The sequence below is a fragment of the Chlorocebus sabaeus genome, chromosome 14, assembly GCF_047675955.1.
Source record: "Chlorocebus sabaeus isolate Y175 chromosome 14, mChlSab1.0.hap1, whole genome shotgun sequence".
Taxonomy (NCBI): domain Eukaryota; kingdom Metazoa; phylum Chordata; class Mammalia; order Primates; family Cercopithecidae; genus Chlorocebus; species Chlorocebus sabaeus.
Genome location: NC_132917.1, coordinates 28,056,408 through 28,076,836, shown reverse-complemented (window position 1 = coordinate 28,076,836; position 20,429 = coordinate 28,056,408). Strand labels below are relative to the sequence as shown.

General features: G+C 49.9%; 1 long non-coding RNA gene across 3 annotated transcripts in view; it reads left to right on the top strand.

The window, feature by feature from the left end:
- Window positions 1–20,429, top strand: part of LOC140713308 (uncharacterized) — a 23,685-nt gene extending 3,256 nt beyond the window's left edge. Inside the window, exons 2-4 of one of the 3 annotated variants that reach the window (XR_012095248.1) lie at window positions 3,452–3,595; window positions 4,226–4,413; window positions 19,474–20,429. This is a non-coding gene — a long non-coding RNA (uncharacterized lncRNA). Of the gene's footprint in view, window positions 1–3,451; window positions 3,861–4,225; window positions 8,717–19,473 lie in introns of those variants that run through there. The other 2 variants (XR_012095247.1, XR_012095246.1) reach the window with 2 other exon arrangements.

Here is a 20,429-nt window from a genome sequence, read left to right as displayed (position 1 = left end):
CGGGCAACTCGCTGTGCACCGTCACACAAGTTCTGTCCTCAGTTTCCTTATCTGTAAAGTGGGGGTGTTGGTAGGAAAGAAAAATAGAGCCGGGATCGCGAAGCTTTCCTGGGGCTCTATATAAAGCGCTGGCATTTCCGGGACGGCTGGCGGCATCTGGCCGCCCCAAGGGCCCCAAGATACGGTAATCCCAAACAATACTCGGGGTCATTGTTTACAGCTATAAAACACATTGTGTCCTGAACGCTATCCCCAAGGACGCGCGCGCGTGCGCGACGGGACGAGGCCAGCCAGACTCCTCGCACCTCCGCTGCTGCCCGCTGGGCAGAGTCCCCAACTCCGCGGGCCCAGGAGAGGGGTGTGGGGCAGGCGGACGCGCACGCCAGCCGTGGGTGCTTTGCTTTTTTCTTCCTCCTCCCCATCCCTGCGTCCTGGCCTGCCTGGGTGTTTACGCGCCTCTCCCAGCAGGACTGAGTAAATGCAGTCCTTTGACGCAAAACGAATCAGTCCTTCCCCAGCGGCAGCAGCAAAACCCAGAAAACTGGGGGTGGGGGTAGGGACGGGAGGGGCACAGAAGAAATCGTGACACTTTCCCACTCTCTTCTCAGCCCCTCCCCGCGCCACGCGGGCCTCAGGCCGCCCTAGCCAAGTCTTGGGGGCTGCAAAGGGAGGCGCGGCGAAAGCGCCCTGAGCCCTCCCAGTAGCAACCGCGTGTCGGAGCGGCGCGAACAGACGCACTTTTGGTTTTCCTTTGAGCAGTAGAGGCTGCCCCGCCCTCCCCCACCTGGCGCTCGAAAATCCGGGTGCTTCTGGGTCTCTCCCACACAGTCCTTCCAGTAATGCGGGGGGAAAAGAGGCGGGGGAAGGGGAGCAGGAGCTTCCTCCGCGGCCTCCGCAGTCCCGGGCGCGCCCAGCCCCGGCCCGGCGCCGCCGGGAGCGCGCGGGCGAGCGCACCCTCGCGCCCTCGCCCGCCCCCGCCTGCCAGCTCCCCGGTCCTTTCCTTTCTTGTGGGTTCCCGTAAAGCCCAGCAGCCTGGAGACGTCTGCAGAGCATCACGGAATCTGTGCTGATGCAATTCACTAGCCTCCCTTTGGTGCGCCCTGGCCTGCCTCAGAGCGTTTTGATCCCGGCCCTCTCCTACTCCAGAGCTCGTGCTGGCTCCCTCTGCCCGCCGGGAGGCCTGCGTTCCGCCGCCGGCTCACCGCCTTTCAGTACTTCCAGCGCCCGACACACAACTCTGTGCCCTGGTGCTGCTGCGAGACTGACCTCCCCAGGTTCAGCCAGTGCCTCAGCGAACTGTGCCTGCCAAACCGAGAATTCAGCCTCCAAGCCTAGTTCAGTGCCCTCTCCTTGGGAAATCATTCCAGAGTCATCCAGTTAGAAAGGGTCCTCTGGCTCCCCGGAATGCTAAAAATAGAGGTGACCCTTTATCGAGTACTAAAATCAGAGCCAGGCACCATGCTGAATACAGGGCTTGTTCAGTGGAATTCTCAGAGCAAACGCTGGAGGTGGGTATTATTCTCTGGTTGCAGAAGACAGTGAGATTGAATAACTTGTCCAGGGTTAGTGAGTTAGTGATCGGTTAGGAGTGCAGTTGAGATTTTCCAACCCCAGGCTCTTCTTCTTCCCCAGGACATGGCATGACCTGCCTCCTGTTGGAATGTCTTTGTCTCTCTCTTACTGGTCTTGGAAGGCATGGTCTTTATCTGGTGCATGACTTTATCCTACACTTAGAGGTGTTCCTTAATTCTCCACTGAACAAATAGCCTCAGCACCATCCCTCAGCTTAGAGAAGAGGCCATGTCAAGTGAGGGAAGGGAAGGGAAGGGGAAGAGGGAAGCTGGGGTGGGAAGAAAAGGGTAGGTGAGCTGTCTTCTCATTGCCTCTTGGTCTCTGAGACCTCTCTGCCCCACTTTTGCCGGTCTCCTTGTTTGTCCATCCTGGCCAGTGTTTGGCCCTTGAGAGATGAGGAATCCCAGAATAGCTGGCACCTCTGAGCTGCGCTGGCCCACACATCTCAGCACGAGATAGTTGAAGCCCTTTCACACACATCGCCTCACTTGTCCTTACACATGACATCTCTGAAAGGGATATAGACAGCAGAGTGACTCTGGATTGCCAGAGAGGAGGCTTAGGTGCAGAGTGGCACAGCAGCCTACTCAAAATTTTCCAGCTGTAGGTGTCAGTCTGTGTTCAAAGCCGTCTCACCTGACTTTAAACCCAGCACTTTGCTGTTTGCCATGCTTCCAGCCTTGTAAGTTTAGGAGCAAACTCCATCTCTCTTTTTCTTTTCTTTTTTTTTTTGAGACAGAGTCTTCCTCTGTCCCCCAGGCTGGAATGCAGTGTCGTGATCTCAGCCCACTGCAACCTCTGCCTCCCGAGTTCAAGTGATTCTCCTGCCTTAGCCTCCCAAGTAGCTGGGATTACAGGAGCACGCCACCGCACCTGGCTAATTTTTGTGTTTTTTGTAGAGATGGGGTTTGACCATGTTGACCAGGCTGGTCTCAAACTCCTGGCCTCAAGTGATCAGCCCGCCTTGGCCTCCCAAAGTGCTGGGTTTACAGGCGTGAGCCACCATTCCCAGCTTACATCTCTTAATGATACACTGTCCTCTATATCCATCATGCCTGAATGAACTTGCCATCATATCTTTATAGTAAATCATACTTTTTAGATGATGTAATATTTCTGAAAGCCAGATGTATCTTATAATCGATGACTATTGAATATGGAAGTGTTCCCGTTTTTGTCCAAAGACCTGTGAATCACTCATGGGTCCATCAGGAAACAGTCTTTAACCCAGATGGTTCAAAGGATGAGGCTTTAATGGAGAAACTCCTTATGGAGTTTCCCATAGAGGTATGGGCAAAGTTAAGAGGGAATTGAGGCACCTAGAGCCTAGTAACGGCAGGAAATGATGACCGTCCCTAGGGTTGAAAAGAGAAGGCAATCATGTTATTGGAGCCTAGTGAGCTTGGGACCATGAAGGAGGGGCCATCCAGCGGGTAGAGGGAAGGAGCCCCTGCCAGAGATAGCCCACTGAAAGGGAGGGAGAAGTTGGGGTCAAGAAATACCAGACCATCTCTCCCACCTCCTGCCTCCTTCTCTGGCCAAACAGCGGGAGCTGCTGATCCATGCAGTCCACTAAGGTTGGCCTCCCAGGGCACAGAGAAGGGCAAAGAAGGATAAAGAGCAAATCTAGTGGGGCACTCAGCAAATGGGGAGTAACCAGTATAAATCCCATTAAGCACATGAGGGATCTAACGAGGGATGGTGTTTCAGATTGAGGGAAATAAGGTAAATCAGTGAGGCCTTACACCTCATGTACTGTGGAAGTGAACACTGGAATAGCCTGAACAGCTTTTTGAAACCACATCTCCCCTCTTTACTCATAACATGAAACCACTCACACTGATACTTGAGCCACTGAGCCATGTATTGTATCTTTCAGGTGTGGGGCAGAGAAAAGGCTATACCCGCTGATGAACAGGGATCCACTCCTGGGGAAGAAGCAAGCATGACTTTCTCTCCTGTGGCTTTATGCGACCTCCTTGAAATTCCAAGAGCAACCCTCCCAGCTAAAGTCTTCTCAGAGGTGACACATAAGCCTTCACTCTACGTGATTCCCATTTCATGAATGGGCTATACACCAATGGAGAAGAAATGAAGACAAGAAATATCACTCTAGAGGCAGTCATATCGTAGTTTTAAAACAACGCTCTCCATCTGGGTGGGGTATTACACGTCTGTGGGTGTGTAAAAGTTCATCTACAGGCTCTGCCCTTAGGATTGCACCATTTTATTCATTTTACTTTATATATGTTACCCTCGATTTAACAAAAAACAAGAAGCAAACAACGACAACAAAACTTTTTTATTTCCTTAGAGCACATTTAGAGTTATATTGAAGTGTGGGCAAGACTTGTGAGAAAGCATATGCAAATGAGGCCGTTCTGGCCGACCCCATGAGGCCCCTAGGAGGCTGAGTGGAATCAGTGCCCTGGTGGCGGTGGGGGCGGGGGGACAGGAAGAGGGTACTTCCCTGCCACCAGTTTTTTGGTTTTGGTTTTTTTAAAAGCCGGATACATTCCAGAGATAAAGTGACCAGTGCTCTTATTCAGAAATATCTTTATGAGTCAGAACAGAAGTCACCCCTGGTAGGAATGTTTGTCAGGTTGGGAGAACAGAAACAGGACAACTTCCCCTGCTTCTTCTCTGGTTCTAGGATCTGCACAAGGAGAGGCGGCACAGGGTTTGGCTTCCAGCTGGGAAATGGAGCTCCAAGGGCAGCCCTGTGACCTGGGCCAAGCCCCTTGACATCTCCAGACCTTGGCTTCCTCATCTGCCACCAAGACGCTGGATTGAATGTTGGATACATTGTAAGGCAAGGGAGACACAGAAGTCCTAAAGGAGGTAAAGCTTTTCCCCACTGCCCCTCCATCTGGACGAGTCTCCTGCCAAGCATCTTCAAACCCCACTGTGAAACACAATTCTGCCCCTTCCTGTTCTGAGGGTCTGGGAAAGCAAGGGGGAAGGGGCTGTCGGGATCCCTGTTTGCTTCAGGCCCAGACCAGGAGGCTCAGGTAGGCTTATCTACTCCTTATGTGGTGGGGGGCCCAGGATGCTGCCAGGGTCTCACAGCCATGGTCTCACAGCCACTATCAGCCTGTCCTCAGGGGTATAAGAGAAGCTGGAAGCCTAGATGGGCGCTGCCCTCAGGCAACTTCCAATCTAACCGAGAAGAATAAAGAGTAACACACAAAATATTGGGGGCATGAGGCAATAACTGTGGGGACACCTATAAAAACCTCTAATTGGGCTTACCTGGTACCAGACAGTATTTTAATTGGATCATATATACTGCATTAACTCAGTTAATACTCACAACACCCCTATGAGGTAGCTACAGTTATTATCCCCATTCAACGATGGGGAAAACTGAAGTCAGAAGAGGTCAACTTGCCCAGGTTTCCAGAGCTGAAAAGCAACAGAGCTGGGATTTCACTGCAGGTATTCTGGTCCCAGAGTCTTGGTACAAATGGTGTTAATGAACTCTTCTTCTGGTAAGAGCACCCCAATTTTCCTTTGGAGAACCTCCACTTCCCCATTTCATGTGCCATGGGTGACCCTACCCTTGAGCTCTTGGGGTGAACACATGGACACACGATCCAGTCCTGACCAAACAGAACATCTCGCTTCCCTACAGTTAGTGATAGGTTCAGGATTGTAGCAATGACCCAAGACTGGCTTCTGAGAGTCACATTTGAGACTATGGCTCAAACTCTTGGAGAAGGGGAGAAGCAGTCTTTTTTCAACTGAGGCACTATACTCTTTATTACTCCTTAAAGACGGAAATACCAGGAAGAAAACCAAGCTAGCGGGTGGCAAAGCTGAGCAGTGGAGAACAGCAAGTTCCTGATGACATTGTTTGATGGCCTAAACCCCACTATACCTCCAGTGGTTATCTCCCTGGACTTTCCTGTTATATGGAAATTACCCCTTTTGTGTTGAAGCCAATTTGAGTTGGATATCTGTCACTTATGACCAAAAAGGTCCTAATGCACTAGTGAACACAGAGCACATACTGTGAGCACCTACTCTTTTTTTTCTTTCTTTCTCCCCCCCCCCCACCCCCCCGAGACGGAGTCTTTCTCTGTCACCCAGGCTGGAGTGCAGTGGTACAATCTCAGCTCACTGCAACTTCTGCCTCCTGGGTTCAAGTGACTCTCCAGCCTCGGCCTCCTGAGTAGCTAGGACTATAGGCACGTGCCACCATGCCCGGCTAATTTTTGTATTCTTAGTAGAGACAGGGTTTCACCATGCTGACCAGGCTGGTCTCGAACTCCTGACCTTGTGATCCGCCCACTTCGGCCTCCCAAAGTGCTGGGATTACAGATGTGAGCCACCGCACCCGGCCCAAGCACTTACTCTTTTCAAGACATTTCCAGAAAAACAAATACAGATAAGAAAGGATCAGTCTTCAAAGAAGTTGGAAGCTGGTGAGGGATAACAAAGATTCTCAAAAAACTTTAAGACAAGTCAGAACACAATTGACAGCACAAGGCAGCTACGCGGATTCTCGGGTTAATGCAAAGGGGAGAATTTTCTATATTGGATGGAACACATCAGAAAAGTTCTCACGAAGGTGGTAGCGGTGAAATTGGCCTCAGAAGTCTGATAGGATGTTGGCAGGTGAAGGCAGGGAAGCTACAGGGCAGACAGCATGAGGAAGGGCCCAGGTTCAGGGAAGTATGGACATGCAGGGGCAAGTGTAAATTGATGGGATTACCTGGGACCAGAGGAAAGGTCTAAAACATAGGCTGGGGCAGGGTGGGGAAAGGATGGTTCTGAAGTATCTGAAGTATCTCCAAATATTTGAAGATATTCCCCATGGAAAAGAAACTAGGCTTATTTGGAGTGACCCCAGAGGACAAGGCTAGGACTAAGAATGGATGCTCGCAGATGGAGGAAGTAGACCTGACCCCTGACTAAGGAAGGTGGTGCTACCTGTTTGGGGCAAATGTTCAGAAAGAGGCTGGGTCTGTACCGTGGATGCTGTAAAAAGAGACTCAGAAACAAAATGAGCGTCGAATTAGCCGAGTTTAACATTCTGTGAGTTTTGTGCCAGACTTGGGACTCTACTGCAGGCCTGCTGGCTCTGTGCAAACTCACTGAACTGTGCACACAATTTGTGCACCTTATGTATGTTTTAGACTTCAATAAATTCACTCCAAAATACCACCCCCTACACACACACACACACACACACACACACACACACACACACACACACACGGAGAGAGATCTGAAGTAAGTAGGATTCCTCCACTGATCGTTTCTTGAGAAGCGAGGAGAAGACATGCTCTGGGCTATGCTTTAAGCAAGAGTTTTCCAAACAAATTTGCTACTTTCCAGAGTGAGATGTTTTTTCCCATGACCCGTGGGACACATGTAATGGGCTGCAGCCTGAAGTTGAAAAGTCTGGTTTTAAGCTGATCTCCCTGGTGGCAGGGTAAAGAATGGAAGGCAACAGGAAGAGCCCAGAGAGGAGGCTGGCGGCTTGACTCTTCTGCCATGGTTGGGGAGAGAGGTAGGGAGACTCTGTAGCAGGGCCAGGTGACAGGAAGGCAAGTACGCTTCAGAGAAGGAGTCCAACTTCATTGTGTGGGCAGGCCCTGCCACTCCAACTGCCTGGGGTATGCTCAGAGGGACAGGGGAGACCTGCATAGACTCAGCCAGACATCTCAAGGACAGCACACACAGACCCCATGGATCAGCTGCCGTGGGTCACTGAGTACATGCGCTGCTGCCTGGGGCCCGCACTCCCCACGCCTCTAAAGACACAGAGCCTGGGGAGTGGTGGCTGTGTTATCTGAGCCAAGGAGCAGATCATACGATTTCCTGCTCAGGACATGTGAGAGGAGAGGGGATGTTCCTGGAAAGACAGAAGCAAGGGAGGAATGAAGAAAGGGAGGGAAAGTGGGAGGGACTCCACTGGTTTTTCTTTTGAGGCAACTATGCTGTTTCCAGAAACAGCCTTACGTTTGTAGGCAAAAAATGGGGGTTTGACTCCTGGCTCTGCCAGTTGGAGCTTCAGTAACCTTGACAAAGTCACTTCATCTCTATATATCCAGTTCATCTGGAGCAAAGAATATTGATTGTGTCCTTAGCACACAGCAGAAAGGGCCATGAGCTTAGGCCACAGAGGCCTGGGTTCAAATGTTGGTTTTGCTGCCTGATAGCCAGGGGACCCTGGGTAGGTACTGAACCCCTCTGAGCCTCACTTTCCTCCCTTGTGATGTGGCGATGATAACACCAAGATCTCCAGGCCGTGGTGAGAATTACACATGTGTGTATTTGTCTAACCATCCACCCACCATCTATTTATTTATACTCTGCCTTATTCCCAAAAGGATTTCTCTAGCTATAGGAAGAGTCACTGAAACAGCCTGGAAGGGGCTTGGCACATGGGTGATGCCCACAGTGTTACATTTCTTTCTCTGCCGATCTCACAGGGTTGTGGTGAGGCTTCAGTGGGATAATGTTTCTGAAAATGTCTCACAAACTGGAAATTTCATACACATGACAGTGGGAAAGAAAGGAAGTGTCCGGGGAAGCTGAGGTAGGCAAGTGTGTCCAGCAGCTTACGGAAAAAAGAGGTTGGGCTGCTGAAGCTCTGGGGTCTTCCACCTACCAGCTGGGGGCCCCTGTGCTGTGGCACCTGGAATAAAGCAAATCTGGGAGAAGCTGCGTCTACAGGATCCTGTAATGTCAGAACTAGAAGGAACTTGAGAACATATTTGGTGCAATCCCCCACCATTATACAAATGTGGGAACTGTGGTTCAGAGAGGGAAACAGGCTTGCCTCACATCACCCAGGGCGCCAGAGGCAGAACTGGGCCAAGACCCCCATATCCTGATGTCAGGCGCAGGGTGCCATTTCCACTGCCCCATGCACCTGGGAGCCCAAGGCACCTCCCTCACTCTGGCCTGGGGCACCTAGAAGCAGGTCTGCAGGAACTTCACTTCCCAGGAGGAATTCTGGGAGCTTGGGCAGAAAGGCTCAGTCTGCTCCCCTGTAAGTGCGCCTGGGGCCCTACCCTGTTGACATGCCCAGGGGCTCCTGAGCAGTGACGTTAGCCAATGAATAGAACCCACAGCCAAGACCAAACACAGAGCCTTATTGTTAGGGACACTGATTACTGCACTGGGTTGGGCATTTATTTATTATCACATCTTTCTTTTCATTAACAGAAGGCAAACATTCCCCACCCCGGTAGCTAGAAGGCTACTTACCTGCATGAGAAGACAGGTGATGTCTCTCAAGGCCGGGTTAGGAGCAGATCCGACCTACTTGCGGGGTCCTTCCATCAGATCCAACTCAGGCGAGGGGAGGAGAGATTCAGGTCAGACCAAGGGAGAGCACCCTCAGGATGCAGAGGCTGTTACTAAATAATGTCGAAAGCTGTGGGGTGGGGTCAGGAGCCAGACAGATCTGGCCCTGCTCCACGCTTTGCTTCTTGACATTTGGCATGACGCTAAACCTGCCTGAGCCTCGGTGTCTTCACCTGTAAGAGTTTAGAGGTTAAAAGGATTAAATAATATATGTGTGTCAGCAGCTAGCATGGTATCTGGTACGGGACACTCAGTAAACAGCTGTATCTCAGGGCACAGCGAACCTTATTTCTGAACAGACACTCCATGAAGGTTGATCCTCTGAGCCTGTGTGTCCTCTTCTAGGAGTCTTAAAGACAGAAAAGGATAGGAGAGGGTAAGAGCCCACATGTCATCTCACGCTAGGCAGGGGGAGAAACGTGGTAGCCTTTTCAAGACACTCCATTCTCCTAATTCAGCTTTCCTGTCAACGTTTCTATCTCTCTCCCAGCCCCACCGATTCCATCAGTGAGTGATCCTCAGTCTCTCTCCTTCTTCCATGAGGACAAATCATTCAGATCCTTCTTTTTCCCCACTAGAAGCACCTTTCATTTGGGGGGTCCAGGTATTTCTTGCTCCCACTTCATAAGCTTCAACTCCTTTGAGATTGTTTTTTTTTTCCCTGCCCCCCCACAGCCAAGGTAGAATTTAGTTCAGACCTCCAAATAAAGCGCCCAGAAGACCTGATTCAGAGACAGCATTACCTAACGAGGATGGCTGAGCAGCGCTGAGTCTGAAGTGGAGACAAGGTCTGGATCTCCAGGGGACAGAGCAACAGAAATAATCCTTACTTCCCTGGCTTCCTCCCACAGGGCCCTCAGCTTCCTGTGGTGCCAGGTAGGGGCTAGAGAGGCCCAGGGCCCCTAGGCAGAGGCCATGGCCCACTGCCTCGCCCTGGCTGTCTGTGGCTTGGGGCAGGGGACTCTAATTTTCCAGATTATTTGTTACCTCCAGCAAAATGCATAACAACAGTGCTAGGGATGGGCATCTGAGCACATGAGCTATTAGGTTTGACCTAAACAGATTGTGAAAGCTGGAAAAGACCCCGAGGCATCACTGAAAGCATTTCCCCAAATAGTAAGGAAGTTTTGCAAGGTGACAAAAGAAGATGGTAGTCGATAAAAGCACTGTATTTTCAAATAAGTTTGGAAAATGTTGGGGTACAGTGGATTTCTTTACTTAGGACTTCTCAGAGCCTTTAATGTACCAGTGCAAATTGTGAATCTCCAGGATGCATTTCTCAAAAGCATTCCGTGAAACGGTGATTCCGCCACTCTCTGGTGTTTCGGCGAGGTAACAGGCACAAACTCCTAGGGACAGAGCCACCAGGGAGACCGGGGTCTGTGCATTTTCCCTGATATCAAAACTAAGCCCATTCATCCTTTTTCTCATTTTGTTTTTGCCTTATAATCAGGGGCAGAGGTGGTGGGGTTGGAAGGTTTATTTATTTAGATGTATTTTATGTACTCTGAAGACCAGAACTAAGGCTAGTGGGTAAAAGTTCCTGTTGAGCAAAATTTCAGCTCCACCCAAGTAAGAACTTTAAAATAATTAGACCTGTTTGGACATAGATGGAACCAACTCCTGCACTAGTGAGCCACCCATCACTAGAGGGGTCTAAGCCACAACCTACCAACCAATGAATGGTGTAGCAGGTTGAATGGTGGTCTCCTAAAAAGATAGGTCTGTGTCCAAATCCCAGGAACTTGTGAATGTAAGCTTATTTGGAAAGAGGGTCTTTGCAGATGTAAGGAAGTTAAGGATCTTGAGAGGAGGAGATCATCTTGGATTCTTGGATTATCTGGGCAGACCCTAAATTCAACAGGAAGTATTATAAGAGTGGGGTAGAGGGAGATGACACACACACAGAAGGCCTCACAAAGACAGAGCAGACAGATGCAGGGACAAGCTAAAGAATGCCGACAGCTCCAGAAGCTGAAAGTGGCGAGGAATGGGTCCCCCCAGGGCCTCCAGAGGGAGCGAGGCCCTGCCGACACCTTGATTTCAGACTTCTGGCCTCCAGAACTGTGAAAGAGGAAGAGTCTGTTGTGTTAAACCACCGAGTTTGTGGTCATCTGTTACAGCAGCCACAGGAAGCCAAGAGAGGTAGGGGTGCTGAGGAGGAAGGCGGCAAAGGAGTCTGTGCTGAGTGATCCCAGGGCCTCTCCTGACCCCCTGCCCACTGGTCGTCACCCCCAGTGATACCTTTGATTCAGTGATGAGAAAACTGTGGTAGGATTTCCCGTCTGTCCCGCGAAGGGGGAAAGCAAATGGACTCAGCCTCAAGGCAGAACTTGAGCTGCTGCTTCCACAGCTCTGCCAGAGCCACCAGCAAAGGTGCCTACTTTGGCCTCTTTAGAAGATAGTCCCTTAAAGTCAAAGAACCGACGACCAGCTTCTAGCCCCCAGGGTGTCAGACCATCTCCACTAAGTGGTCAATGCGCTGCCAGGCAGGTGCCAGTCAAGACCGGCTGAGAAGCTAGGAGTTGGGCTATGAGACCAGCTTCAGTCAGTATCAGTCAGCACAGGGAGGCTGAGCAGCTCAGGCAGCGGTTACTGCTACAGAGGCCTTGCTGGGTCTGTTCTGTGTCGTGGGGTCCCCTGCCTCAGTGACAGAAATCAGCCCAGTGACCCTTCCCCCGCCATACGCACAGACAAGGGAGGAGAGCTGGGCACCCATCCCCCACCCCGTGTGCAGCCTGTTCCCTTCCTCTGCTACACGCGTGCACTTTTACACGCACTCAGGAGCTCTGTTGCAACAGCCTCTGTGCCCGGAGACAAGCGATAACACGCCCTCCTGCTCGTCTCTTCTTGCCTTTAGTGCCTGGCAAATTAAGACCAAACCCAAGTTGCAGGGCAAAAGAGGATCAATTACCAGGGAAAGGAGGCTGCGGTTTGAATGTCTCAGCAGAAGTTTAGGGAGACCTGGGGACAGGAGAGAGAGGGGCTAAGGCCAGTGCTCCCTTCAACGCTGCCAGTTGTCCAGATGCCTGCAGCCATTGGTAAAAGCAAGTCTCGGTTGCTTTGTCCCTAAAGCCAGGAGCCCAGTTGGTTGTGTCAATCAGGGCTGGCCGCTCCCTTCCTCCTTGGGGAGCAGAATGAGCTTTGCCCACCTGGTAGAGCGGTGCTGGGTGTCCTGGGCAGGAGTCCCAGCCCTGGCACACCTGTGTGTGCAGTCTGACTGGCTTACCCAGAGCCCGGCAGCCCTCAGTGTCCTCTCTCCTTCCCTCCCTCTCAGGGTGGGGAGGATTCCCACCTGCCAGTTTCCATCCGGGCAGACCCATGCTTCCCCGAACACCCTCAGAGACCCAGGCATCCATCTTCAGAGGTGGCCTCTCTTTACCTCTTGGTTTCCCCCTTTCCACTGTCCAAATTAGCCCCAAACCCCAATACCACTCCCCAAATCTGAGTTTAGGGGGGAGGGAACTTGGCATTCTCCCCTTTCTAGGTCAGAATGTTTGTAACCAAGCCCTCGGGCTCTGCAAATGTTTGCTCGTGGGCTGTTTTGCTCAGCTGGGGCAGGGCTGGGCTGAAGCCCCCCGTCCTCAACTGCCTTCTCCCCCTCCCTTCACCACCCTAATTTCAGGCTCAACTCTGCGCATTTAGGGCTTAATTAAACTCTTGTCTTGCTTTCAGAAGAGACACTTTCTGCCCTGGGGAGTTGCTACCGTGCTTTGTGGGGAGGGCAGGTCTGAGCAGGCTCCAGATGAGGGCCTGCTGGGAGGGAGAAGGAACATCCTTGCTGGAAGCTGCCTAGCGGTGGCCGAGGGGGAGCTAGCAGGGTGGGAGGCTCAGAGGGTGCCCACATCAGTGAGGGTCCCCCCAGGCACAGAGGGTCTCCCTATCTCCACCACTGCCTCTGCGTGCCTTGTTCAATGATCACAGGTCACAGTGTCCAGGTCACCCTGTTCCTGGTGCCTGCCCCGCCCTGCCCCGCCCTGCCCAGCCAGCGAGCAGGAGCCTCCTGCGCCTCCCACCTACTGCTGGCTGCACCCTGCCCTCACTGTCACGAGGGCCAGGCCTCCCACCCCAAGGAACCTCGCCCACTCTGCCCTCACCTCCCACATGGGGCCAGGCCCCCCACTCTAAGGGACCTTGCCTACCTCCTGGGGCCCTCGAGAGAAGGAAAAGGACCCAGAAAGTGGGCTCTGTGATCCAGACCCTCAACCCAGGCACATGATGACCACACTCCCAACCACTAGGACGGACCTGCCTTGTACTTGTCCCAGGAAGGACCCCGTGGTGTGGAAGTTTCTAGAGAAGCATGTCTCAAAGGGGCTGCTGGCTTTGAGACCTGGGTTTGCCCTCACCTGTGTGTCCTCCAGCAGATTACTGCATCTTGCTGAGCCTCAGTCTCCCTGTCCTTAAATCGAGGTGCTATACCTGTCCCCCGAGGTGTCTAGCGGAATGGAAAGACATAACGTAGGAGAGAAAGCCTGTTGCTAACTTAGGTCAAAGGCTACACAGACATGAGATGTTACTTCTATCGAGGCTGGGCAGGCTGTGAGCAGAACTGTAATAGAGCTTTTAGCATTGTCCCCAAAAGAAAATGCTATGTGCATCGCCCCCATTTCATTCTGTAAGTCCCTGCACGCGCTCTCCCTGGCCAACGAAAGCTCATCATTGCCACCCCCTGCACGTCTTTCCTTGGGCTTCACAAGCCCCCTCAGGATTGCTCCATTGGTATTCTCCATTGCTGTTTTTACCAACAGGGAAACTGAGGCAAGGAGCAGGAAGACCTTTGTGCAGATCACACAGCATGTCTGTGAGATGGCCAGGAGCCTGAGCCGGGACTCCTGACACCCTGCTGGATCCTCAAGGTCCTGCGACTGTCTCTGGGATGAATCTACTTTCTAACATTCTTTAAGCTTATGCAGGGGCAATCATGAAAAACAGTGTTCTGGAGAGTGTGGCTTTAAGTTAAGCAACTGGGAGCTGTCATTGCTGGCAGGGACCTCAGAGGTCTCCTAGGTTAACCCCTTGGAGCACTGGGCCTGGGAGAAGGAGAGTAGCTGCCCCATTGCACAGCTGTGGTCTCAGAGCCTCTCTGCCCCATACAGGGTTGGGCTCACCCCTCTGTCCCAGGAAGCATGGTCCTCCCCCAGAGAAGTTCAGAGGCAGGACATGTCCCCAGGTGACGCCCAGTCAGCCCAGATGACCCTGCTGTCTTCCATTCACTGAGCCCAGGACCCCAGGCTTTTCATCTTCCCCTGGGAGGCCCCAGAGCTGCAGTCTCCGCACACTTCAAAGGCCTTCTGGACGTGATCTCATTCAGCCTCACCTACTCACTCCGGGTGGGGAGGGGGCGGGGAAAGGCCATTGAAGAACAGTGACTTGTCACAGTCACACCCTTGAGCAAGTCAGTGTTCCTCTGTGTACCTCAGTTTCCCCATCTCTAAAATGATGGTTAATAGGGCCTAGTGCTAATAGTCTCTGCATGGCCTGTGGTTGTATTAGGGCCAATGAAGGCAGCAGCAAGTTGCCGGGCCCACCGTAGGTGAGAATAAAACAAGTCAGTTTCCTCATGAGAACACTATGCCCTTCCTCACAGGTAGGAGGAGACCACAACACAAAAGTGCCTCTTATGGGATCTGGTGTATGTTGGAGGTTGATGGTCATTAGCTCTCCTAGCCACAGAGGCCTGGGAGTGGGGATGCCAGGCTGCCGACCCCATCAAGGGCTCAGTGGACAAATGAGTCCCTAATCTATCTTTTTTGGAGGAGGTCCATTTACTTCCTGAAGACATTCAGGAACCACCCTATAAATGCTACTTCTCTTCCCAAATTGCCAGGCCAGGCCAGCAAAGTCCATGCTTATGGGCCTCCTCCTGTTTTCCCGAGTCTCCCCTCTGCAGCCACTCCAGGGGCCCTGGTGGGCTGGGAGGCTCTGCTGCTGCCCTGCTGGGCTCCTGCCCCCTGCTGGGCTGAGTAGAAGCCCCCATTGTCTGAGCCCTTCCCAAGGGCCGGGGGTTGTGAGTTCCAACCTTCAAAAGATTTCCAACTTACTGTGTGGCCTCGAGCCAGTCTCCTGACTTCTCTCAGTTTCCCCAGCAGTAAAATACAGCTAATGACCATCAGCCTCCTGCACTGGGGTGTTGTGAGAATAATTAAGGTTTGTGAAAGGCTTTGAGATCCGTGGATGAAAGGCCCTGGAGAAGGAGAGTGTTATTATCCATTATTAGTACTGTTATTTTCCATGCAAGGATCTCAAAGCCTTTCACAGACAGTAATTAGTACCTTGCAGGGGTGTTTTGAGGGTGATTAGTTCCATTTCACATATGGGAAAACTAAGGCACAGAAAGAAATCAGAACAGGGCAGAAGGGTAAGTGCTCACCTAGTATACCTAGAATTTGATGCTGTCCAAGCCCGGGTGCCCTCGACCCCCAGGGTCCACTTGGGGCACCTTCCTTTGGAGCAGTCAGTCAGAGTCCACGAGGGGCCAGTGAGAGGCTCAGAGCAGGCGCCTCACGACCTGCTTCCTGATTCTTTCCTCCCCCTCGTGCTGCCCCAGGAAGTGTGCACTGGGCAGCCCATCTTCTATCTGGTTGGGCAGCAGAAGCTGGCATTGAAGGCATTGGAAGGAGGGCAGGTGCAAGAGATGGGAGCATAGGGCATGAAGGGGCAGAGACAGTCAAGACCCCAGGCAACCCCTTTGCTCCGGGGCTTCGAGAACAGACTCCCTGTTTTTCTCTGCACTTCCCAAACTCCTCTGGTCACCTTGTATGTAGGATCACATTGAGGCTTGGCACCAAGGGCAGCCCAGCCCTTCAAGCTATCTTTACGGGAGCAGCTAAGAGGTAGAAACAGGAGGTTACAAGAATGAAGAGGTGGGGTGGCTGCCCACCACATTGCGGGGACAAGAGAGTCCTCGGTTTACCTTTTCAGGAAGAGATGCATTTGCTTCCTGGGGACAATCAGGATCCCCTGGTGCTTGTGGTTGGTTCTATGGCGCCCTGCCGTGTGGATTACGGTGACTATTTAAAAAAAAAAAAAAGTGTCCCAGAGATAGTAATTTGAAGATAGGTTGCACTTGTTTGCATAATAAGTCATAATTCCAAGCACGTAAAGTAAAATCAATTCATTAATGCAGCAAGCTGCAGAGGCATTCAAGAGCGGTATTCAACAGCAGGGCCAGCCTTGGAGCATCAGTCCCCACCAGGGTTGCCCTGTGACACAACTCCTTGCAATCGTCCTGCCACCTGCTCCCTAGGACAAGAGCACGGGATGAGAGACACTGATACTCAGCGGTATATTGGTAAATGTTTAATACCCAGTTCTTAAAACAACTCCCCCAAGTAGTCCCCAAGCCACAAAACAACAATAACCTGATGTGTAGCATTTGCAAATTGTCATGGTTTAAATGCTTCTATCACCACTGATTTCAAGCTGCCAATGCGACACCAGCCAGTTCTCCAAATTCCTGAAACTTTGACAGTTAGCTCCCATAAGGCAGGTTGTTAAGGAGATGGGTGTAATTTGGGTTTTGTCTTGATGAAGGGAAGGAAAAAGAGGAGGCACAGGGAATGTTCAAAGTGTGAGGCCTCAAGACAGAGGCCCTGGCTGGAAACCTCACTGCACTCTGGGCCTGCTTCTGCCTGTGACTATTAAGAGTGAAAACAGACTATTAAGGGAGCACAAGAAACCTTTTAAAAATGACCTGTACTGTTCAGAGAAATAAGAGAAGCTACGTATCTGTGAAATAAAGACAAGAAGATATATATTACAAAGGGAGACCACTGGAAAATAAAGAAGAGCTCTTTGAAATTAATGTGATAGAAAAATTAAAGAAATCCAGTAGAAAAGTTGGAAGATAAAGTTGAGAAACTTTTCCAGAAAATAGAATAGAAAGGTGAAAAATTAGAAAAAACAAATCAAAACAAAATTAGAGAATTAATCCAAGAGGTTCACCATCTGACTATATACTAATAATTACATATAAAGAGAATGGGGAAATTGGAGGGAAAAAATAATCAAATAAATAATAAATAATAAAAGAAAAATTTTCCAGGACTAATGACATGGGTGACCAATATGAAAGTAATCATCAAATGTCTTTCAGCAAGACAATTGCCAGCCTGGGCGTGGTGGCTCATGCCTGTCATCCCAACTGTTTGGGAGGCTGAGGTCTGTTTTTCATGATTGCCCCTGCATAAACTTAAAGAATGTTAGAAAGCAGATTCATCCCAGAGACAGTGTTCTGGAGAGCGTGCCTCTAAGTTAGGGGACTGGGGACTGTTAGAGCTGGCAGGGACCTCAGAGGTCTCCTAGGTTAACCCCTCGGAGCACTGGGCCTGAGAGAAAGGGAGTAGGCCGAGGTGGGAGGATCTCTTGAGCCCAGGAGTTTGAGATTAGCCTGGGCAACATAGATCCCATCTCTACAAAAAATAAAAAAATACCCAGTTATGATGGCAGGCACCTGTAGTCCCAGCTACTCAGGAGGCTAATGTGGGAGGATTGCTTGAGCCCAGGAGTATGAGGCTGCAGTGAGCTGTGATCATGCCACTGCACTCCAGCCTGAGTGACAGAGTGAGACCCTGTCTCAAAAAAGAAAAAAAAAAAAAATGCCAAGTGCTAATACAATATATGAAAAAGACCCAAGGAATATTGTGAAATTTCTGGATGGAGATAGATAAAAGAATCTACAAACTTCCAGAGTAGACAGAAAATAGGTCAAAAGCAGAGGATCCAGAATTAGAATGAAATCAGACTTCTCAACTGCATTGTTGAAAGCAAGAAGACAAGGGTGCTTGTTTTTAAAATTATGAGGGAAAATGATCTTCTGCCTGTACTCAGTCAAAGTAAGAAAGTGAAGGTAGAAATATACATACAAAATCTTCAGACGTGATCACCCCCAAAAAGGTGACCTCCTGTGAATCCGTTCCCTGGAAGATCTAAGAAACCAGGAATCTAAACAGGTGAGTGATGAAAGAAGTCTCAGATGACAACTATGTAGCAGTCATGAAGGGCAACCTATGCAGGCTGGAACCAAAGGGTGGTGGCCTCCAGGAGGTATGTCTCTAAGGACAAAAAAGTCCCAGACCTGACCCATTACCAACACGCTATACTGAGGGGATTTTACACTGTCAGAAGGTTTGGGGCCTGGAGCGGTGACTCATGCCTGTAATCCCAGCACTTTGGGAGGCCGAGGCAGGTGGATCATCTGAGGTCAAGAGTTACAGACCAGCCTGGCCAACATGATGAAACCCTGTCTCTGCTAAAATACAAAAAATTAGCCAGGCATGGGGGCGCATGCCTGTAGTTCCAGCTACTCGGGAGGCTGAGGCAGGAGAATCACTTGAACCTGGGAGGCAAAGGTTGCAGTGAGCCAAGATCGCGCCACTGCACTCTAGCCTGGGCAACAGAACAAGACTCTGTCTCAAAAAAAAAAAAAAAAAGAAGAAGAAGAAGAAGAAGAAGAAGGTTTGGATCAGAGGAGCCGTATGGCAGCAAGTTGAGAGTAAGTGCAAAGGTTGGATGTAAATAGAAGTTAGGGAAATTCAGGGAAGACTCTTCAGGTTGGTCTATGTTTGCTCTGAAAAGTGGGGGTCAGGTCATCTGACAAAAGGGATGGGGAGAGAGACAGGTGAGGGCATGAGGACAGAGGTAAAAGTTTGGAAACTTAGGAGCAAAAGGGACTGTTGACCACAAGTAAAAGCACTTCTGGGCACTGGGCACCACACATTTGCAATGGCACCTGTTGGCAGAGCTGTGCAAAAACTAGTTGCAGGGTAACCTGGGGTGGTGTTAGGTTTATTCACTAATAATTTATTCTGAAATAACTTTAAACTTACAGAAACATTTCAAGAACAGTACAAGGAACTGCTATATCCCCTTCACCCAGTTTCTCTGATTGTTAACATTTTACCATATTTGTACCCTCTCTCTCTCTCTGTGCCTCCCTATTCCTGCCTCTCTCTCTTTCTATGTATATATGTATAGAGAGTTGCATCTTTTTTTTTCCTGAATCATTTGAGAATTTCAGAATAAGTTACAGACTTGATGCCTCATTACCCCTAAGTACTCCAGTTTATATTTCCCCAACACAACATCTTCTCCTTGTTACTTATTAAATCCTCCAAATTAGGAAGTCATAATTAATTTATCAACATCCTCCAACCCATGGACCCCATCCAGATTTCTCCAACTGTCCCGATGATGCCTCATTTGCCTTTCCGGTCCAGGCTCCAAGTCAGGGTTCTGAGCTGTATTGAGTTGTCATGCCTCATTCGTTTCCTTGAATAGGAAACAGATCTTCAATCTCTCCTTGTCTTTTGTGACCTTGACAGTCTTCAAAAGCACAGGCCATTTATTCAGTAGGATATGGCCCCCAAATAAATCTGTCAATTGCCACTCTCAGGCCAAGCATTCTTGGCAAGGATGCCACAGAAGAGATGCCATGTCCTCCTCAGGGCATCACATCGGGCTTATGATTCTGATCTGTCCCCACCATTAGTGACATTAACCTTGACACCAGGTCAGGTTGGTGCCTGAAGGATTTCTCCACTGTACACTCACCGTCTTTCCCTTTGTATTTGTTAGGTATGTGGTGAGCAGACACGAAGACCATAAAGCCTGTTCCTCATCAAATCTCGCCCACCAGCCTTAGCATCATTTGATGACTCTGACCTTAATCAATCACCATTATGATGGTTGCCAAACAGTGACTATTTCTGTCACTGACTCTACATTTATCAGCCGGCATTCCACTGTAAGAGTTTTCCTTTCTCCCTCACTTATTCATTCATTCATTCACTTATATCCATCTAGACCCATGGATCTCCATTGTAGTTAAAGCGTTGTGATCTGTTACTGTAATTATTTATTTGGATGCTCACATTGTCTCAGTTTTAGTCGGTAGGAGCCCCTTCAGGCAAACTCCTGTGTCATTTTGACATGTCCACGTTATTCTTTGAGCACTTCCTTACTTTCTGACACAAAAGATGTTCCAATCTCATCTTGCATTATCTCTGTTCCAGTCCTGGGATCACCCCCTTCTCCAAGGATCTCTGGTTCTGTTCAGTGGAGAATGGCATTTAAAAATTAAGATCTGGGGCTTTCTAGCTTGCTGCTACTGGGGTATCGTTGCCTCGTGGTAATTGCCTCTAATCAACAGCACCGGTTGTCAGTTCCAGAATGATGTTAAACAACAGTGGCAAATCCTGGCATCCTCTTCTCGTACCTGACTTGAACAGCAATATCCCTGATGTTTCAGCATCACACATGGTGCTGCCTGTTGGTTGGACACAGACAGTTTCCAATCACATCAAAGAAGCATCCTTCTATTCCAGTTTTACTAAGAGGTTTTTTTAAAAGTAGCTATGTTGGATGTTATAAAATACATTTTTTGGCATCTATCTAGACAGTCAAATTGTTTTTCCTCTTTTGACCTATTAATGGGAATTATAGTACAAAGTTCAACAGTATTAATCATGCTTGCTTTCCCTGAATAAACTCTATTTGAGCAGGATGTATTTTTTATAATATAATGCTTGATT